The 5,549-nt window shown below is 44.1% G+C and overlaps 1 pseudogene across 1 annotated transcript; it reads right to left on the bottom strand.

Moving 5' to 3' along the window:
• Positions 1–4,453: 4,453 nt before the first annotated feature.
• LOC115836998 lies at positions 4,454–5,079 on the bottom strand (annotated as a pseudogene). Its single transcript, XR_004032059.1, has one exon. The product of XR_004032059.1 is annotated as a 60S ribosomal protein L17 pseudogene (transcript).
• Between the last annotated feature and the right edge of the window lie 470 nt (positions 5,080–5,549).

Raw genomic sequence — 5,549 nt, 5'->3', positions numbered from 1 at the left:
GCGCAGTGGCTCACGCCTGTAATCCCAGCACTTTAGGAGGTTCGAGGCGGGTGGATCAACTGAGGTCAGGAGTTTGAGACCAGCCTGGACAACATGTTGAAACCCCGTCTCTACTAAAAATACAAAATTAGCCGGGTGTGGTGGCGCATGCCTGTAATTCCAACTGCTCAGGAGGCTGAGGCAGGAGAATCACTTGAACCCGGGAGGTGGAGGTTGCATTGAGCCAAGATCACACCATTGCACTCCAGCCTGGGCAACAAGAGCAAAACTCCATCTCAAAATAAAAAATAATAATAAAATAAAAACAGCCTTGTGAAAAATAATTCACATACAATTCACTCATATAAAATGTTCAATGGTGTTTAGCATTTTACACTATTTTCATGTGTAACATAAACTTTGCCATTTTAACTATTTTAAGTGTACAATTCAGTGGCATTAATTCCATTCAAAATGTTGTACAACCATCACCACTATCTATTTTGAAAACTTTTTTATCACCCCAATAGAAACTCTGTCCCCATTAAACCACTCCCCCGCTTCCATTCAGCCCCTGTAAACTCTAATCTACTTTCTGTCTGTATGCATTCACCTATCCTGGACATTTCATATAAATGGAATCATGTGAGCTGGGCACAGTGGCTCATGCCTGTAATCCCACCACCTTGGGAAGCTGAGGCAGGCAGATCACTTGAGGTCAGGAGTTTGAGACCAGCCTGGCCAACATGGCAAAGCCCCATCTCTACGAAAAATACAAAAATTATCTGGGCAGGGTGGTGGGCAGCTGTAATCTCAGCTACTTGAGAGGCTGAGGCAGGAGAATCACTTGAACCCAGGAGGCGGAGGTTGCAGTGAGTAAGCTGAGATTGTGCCACTGCACTCCAGCCTGGGTGACAGACGGAGACCTCCGTCTCAAAAAAAAAAAAAAAAAAGGGAATCTTACGATATTTGTCCTTTTTGTGTTTGGCTTCTTTCACTTAATGTAATGTTTTTGAGATTCAGTCATATTCATCCATGTTGTAGCATGTATCAGAACTCAGAACTTCATTTTTTTTTTTTTTAGACAGTCTCATGCTGTCACTCAGACTGGAGTGCAGTGGTGCAATCTCGGCTCACTGCAACTTCCGCCTCTTGGGTTCAAGCGATTCTCGTGCCTCAGCCACCTGAGTACTTGGAATTACAGGCACCCACCACCACACCTGGCTAATTGTCGTATTTTTAGTAGAGATGGGGTTTCACCATGTTGGCCAGGCTGGTCTTGAACTCCTGACCTCAGGTGATCTGTCTGCCTCAGTCTCCCAAAGTGCTGGGATTAGAGGTGTGAGCCACCGTGTCCAGCCCTTCATTCTATTTTATAGCTGAATAATATTCCCTTGTAGGGACAGACCACATTTTGCTTCTCCATCTGTTCATGGACACTTGGGTTGTTTCCATCTTCTGTGAAGAATGCTGCAATGAACATGGTTATACAAGCTGAGTTCCTGCTTTCAGAGTGCTTTTAAAAAGTCACCCATTTGCTATTTTATCACAAATCCCCTTGAGATTTATCCCTAAACCATTATTTAAGTCTTTTTACTTGTCTACTATCTCATAAATAAAAATGACCATCTGGACATCTCAGAATCCTCTTTACTGAAAAGAGGGAAAATCGGTTGGGATGCTGGTGGTATATATTCCCTCCAGTTGTTCAGGGAAATTCTTTGTCCTGAAGTTATTTTTCCACTGAAAGGAAACCTATCACTGCCAGGAGACACTTAAGGGATGTTAAGTAATGTTTCCCTTAGAGCAATTTATAAGTGTTATGTTTTTCCCCTTGTACAAAAGACAGATCTAAGAAAAATGTCTAATGCAGCTGGGAAAGATTTTCATTCTTAGGAGGCTGCTGGACATTTAGAGATGAACTTAAGTGGAGCAGAACATTTATATTTATAAATTGTTCCTCCAATGTATTTGACCCGACACTCCACAGTATCCACGTCATTCTGCATCTGTTACGCAGCCGACCTAACGATTCACAGCCAATTACCATCCCAGGACTTCCGTTTCCTCACATAAAATGAAAATAACCTTTAACATGCCCTCCAGCTCCAAAATTATCCTTTCTGAATATGATTCCATGAGGAAGAGGAGGCCTAGTCTCCTTGGATATATCTCCTGTGTGTCCCAAGTTGGTTTAACACCATACATGCCCTTTGAATATTATTAAAATCAGTATGATCTGGCCAAGCATGGTGGGTCATGCGTGTAATCCCAGCACTTTGGGAGGCCAAGGCGGGTGGATCACTTTGCTGCAGGATAATTAAGGAATTAGACAGACTGAGGGGTTGGGGAGGAATTATTTAATTATTTAGGTGCACTGACCCAGTCAGATTAACATCCAAAGGACTGGGCCCTGAACAAAGAGTCAAGTTACCTTTCAAGCATTTCGTGGGGCAGGGGGAGATCTGTGCAGGCGGAAGCATATTACAGAAGCGAGAAACAAAGATAGTTATTTAATTGAGACATGCATTACATTATTTCATACTTTTTAAGGAACAACATGTTTTACAACTTGAGATTATCTGTCTAGTGACCTTGTAGCTGCACAGCTAGAGAAACAGGGTCTTCACAATGCCTGGGAAAGGGAGAGATAGGCTCACTAGCCACAGAAAGACAGGCAGTTAATTTTAAAGGACTCCAGTTCTTTCTCTTCCTCAAGGGGAATTGGGTTTTCTTATATACAACTGAGTTTTTGTTTAAACATTTTTTGATTTATTTTAATTCCTGTTTCAGCTTGAGCTCAGTTCAAGACCAGCCTGGCAACATGGCAAAACCCCTGTCTCTACCAAAAAAAATTAGCCGGGCGTGGTGGCAGGTACCTGTATTCCCAGCTTCTTGGAAGGCTGAGCTGGGATTACCTCTTGAGCCCAGAAGGTAGAGGTTGCAGTGAGCTGTGATTGCACCACTGCACTCCAGCCTGGGTGATAGAGCCAGACCTTGTCTCAAAACAAAACAAAACAAAATAAAATCAGTATGATCTGAATTACATCATATTAATGGGACCTAACCATAGAACCTACCCTCTCTTTGATAAATTGATTTTCAAGATGAATATTTTGAAATTTCCAGATTAGTTGGGCATGGTACTGCACACCTGTAGTCCCAAGTACTCAGGAGGCAGAGGTGGAAGGATTGCCTGAGCCCAGGAGGTCAAGGCTGCAGTGAACTATGATTTCGCCACTGCACTCCAGCCTGGGTGACAGAGAGAGACACAACTCTAAATAAATAAATAAAATTTGGGCACAGTGGCTCACACCTGTAATCCAGCACTTTGTGAGGCCAAGGCAGGAGGACAGCTTGATCCCAGGAGTTTAAGACCAGCCTAGGCAATATAGCAAGACCCCATCTCTACAGACACACTCAATTTTTTTAATTAGCTTGGTGTGGTGGTGCATGCCTATAGTCCCAGCTACTTGGGAGGCTGAGGTGGAGGGATCACTTAAGCCTGGGAAGTTGAGGCTACAGTGAGGTATGATTGTGCCACTGCACTCCAGCCTGGGCAACAGAGGGAGACCCTGTCTCAAATAAATAAATAAATAAATAAATAAATAAATAAATAATTTCCAGAGGAGGTAGGTCCCCTTTTGCCTCTAATTTTTTTTCTATAAATATTTTTGCTTCATACATTCTTTGTGTAAGTTTATCAGTTTCACAGGTGTGATTTAGCTCCATTTCTTTGTAGGAATTATCAACTTTTCTTTTCTTTTTTTTTTTTTTTTTTTGAGTCTCACTCTGCCACCCAGGCTGGAGTGCAGTGGTGTAATCTCAGCTCATTGCAACCTCTGCCTCCCGGGTTCAAGCGATTCTTCTGCTTCAGCCTCCTGAGTAGCTGGGACTACAGGTATGCGCCACCACGCCCAACTAATTTTTGTAATTTTAGTAGAGATGAAGTTTCACCATATTGGCCAGGCTGGTCTTGAACTCCTGACCTAGTGATCCGCCCACCTTGGCCTCCCAAAGTGCTGGGATTACAGACCCGAGCCACTGTGCCCAGTCTCAAATTTTCTTCTACCAGTTAGCCAGTGATACATTCTCCTTCATTCCCATCAGTATATAAAAATGATATTTCTCTGATCAGAAAACAAAAATCCTCTCTTCTTTTTTTTCTTTTCCTTTTTTTTTTTTTTTTTTGAGACGGAGTCTCGCTCTGTCGCCCAGGCTGGAGTGCAGTGGCGCGCTCTCGGCTCACTGCAAGCTCCGCCTCCCGGGTTCACGCCATTCTCCTGCCTCAGCCTCCCGAGTAGCTGGGACTACAGGTGCCCGCCAACACGCCCGGCTAATTTTTTGTATTTTTAGTAGAGACGGGGTTTCACCGTGTTAGCCAAGATGGTCTCGATTTCCTGACCTCGTGATCCGCCCGCCTCGGCCTCCCAAAGTGCTGGGATTACAGGCTTGAGCCACCGCACCTGGCCTCTTTTCCTTTTAATTACATTTATTTTAATGCTGAATTTACTCCCGTGCCATAAGTTTTTGTTTCTTCAGTTTCTTCTGGGATATCTTTTTCTTCTGGGCAACCTCCTCTTTTGGTTTAGGAACAATCTGTTCCTTTTCCGTAAGGATCATCTCAGTGTGGCAGGGAGAGCTCATGTATGGGTTAATCCGACCATGAGCTCTGTAGGTCCAGCGGCGCATCTTAGGTGCTTTGTTCACTTGGATATGCTCAATGACCAGAGAATCTACATCTAAACCCTTAAGTTCAGCATTACTCTCTGCGTTTTTAAGCATGTGCAGCAAAAATTCAGCACTCTTTTTGGGCCACCGACCTTGGGTCCAGCCCCACTGCTTGGCCTGCACACACCTGCCAACTCCACCATTGTAACGTCGGAATGGTACGCACTGTTTCTGTAAAGTGACATCTTCCAAATACTTCGTGGCTTTTCGTATATGCATACCCTTGATAGCCTGAGCAGTTTCACGAGTGTTCTTAAAGTGAACACGAAGATTGGAACCTCTTGATTTGCATGATTTTGTGGGGTTCTCCCGGTCAAGTGAATAGCGAACCATTTTCACAGATTACCTCAGGCTGCTTAGGGAAAGAGAAAGAGCCAAAAATCCTCTCTTTCACCCACCTGCTGCCAACCATGTCCTCCTTCGCTTTACAACAGGGCTTCTCCACATTGACACTTTGACATTTTGGACTGGCTACTTAAATATATGAATTTAAAAAAAATTTTTTTTTTCTTTTTGACAGAATCTCCCTCTATCACCCTGGCTGGAGTGCCATGGTGTAATCTCGGCTCACTGAAACCTCCACCTCCGGGTTCAAGTGATTCTCCTGCCTCAGCTTCCCAACTAGCTGGGATTACAGGTGTGAGCCACCATGCCTGGCATGAATATAAATTTCTCCTCCACTTTGCTGTGGGGGGCTGTCCTATACATTAAAGAATGTTTAGCAGCATCCCTACTATCTATCTACCCGATGCCAGAAGCAACACCCACCCCACCTCAGATGTCTCCAGACATTGCCAAATGTCCCCTAGGAATACAGTCACCACCCTGCCTCCACCCCA

Source organism: Nomascus leucogenys, chromosome 10 (assembly GCF_006542625.1).
Source record: "Nomascus leucogenys isolate Asia chromosome 10, Asia_NLE_v1, whole genome shotgun sequence".
Classification (NCBI taxonomy): Eukaryota; Metazoa; Chordata; class Mammalia; order Primates; family Hylobatidae; genus Nomascus; species Nomascus leucogenys.
Note: the sequence above shows the minus strand (reverse complement) of the source record. Positions and strands in the feature narration are given on the sequence as shown.